The sequence below is a fragment of the Uranotaenia lowii genome, unplaced genomic scaffold, assembly GCF_029784155.1.
Source record: "Uranotaenia lowii strain MFRU-FL unplaced genomic scaffold, ASM2978415v1 HiC_scaffold_688, whole genome shotgun sequence".
NCBI lineage: Eukaryota > Metazoa > Arthropoda > Insecta > Diptera > Culicidae > Uranotaenia > Uranotaenia lowii.
The window spans coordinates 24278-25000 of NW_026598631.1; positions in this window are offsets into that span (position 1 = coordinate 24278).

Here is a 723-nt window from a genome sequence, read left to right on the forward strand (position 1 = left end):
TTCAGGTTTTTCAAATGCAAAATTGAAAGAAATACGTCAAGTTGATATTGACCAAATTTTGACAATATCACCCTTTATTTACTTCGATATTACAAGTTTCTATCAAACATTGATCATTCAGTGCAGGAACTTAGTATTGAAAAATGTTTATTTAAAGCATAATCAAAAATTAAACAAACATTTTATTTGTGTTCTTAACCTAAAATACTTCTCAATGAATCCTCAAGACCTACGCATCGTGATCCCTTATTCCACAAATGGGCGGCCTGTGTCAAAAGCTCTAACATTTCCGCTTCCTGGAGCTGGGTGGTGAAAAATCAGCCAAAACAAAAAATGCAAGCAAAAACCAACAACAACAACAACAACAATATCAAATGAGAACCTTTTCCATCTGCTACTACCTACTCGCTGGGAAAGAATTTTTCATTGTTGTTCATTGTTTGCCTCGTCTCCTGTCGTCGAAAGAAAAATCTTAACAAATGAGAAAGACGCTAAACGAAGACGATGCGTTGACGACGCCGAAGATGATGGTGATGATTATGATGATGCTCGGTCGAAATAGGACAAAGAAATACCGGAACGACGATCTGTCGTTGTCTTGGAACCGGAAGAACATCATCGTTGTGAGACCAGGAAGAGGCGAACCAATAGAGGAAAATGTATAAAGCCTTCACGTCTCGTATACGACGAGGCGGAAAACGTCAAAACAGCCTCGCGAAGGAA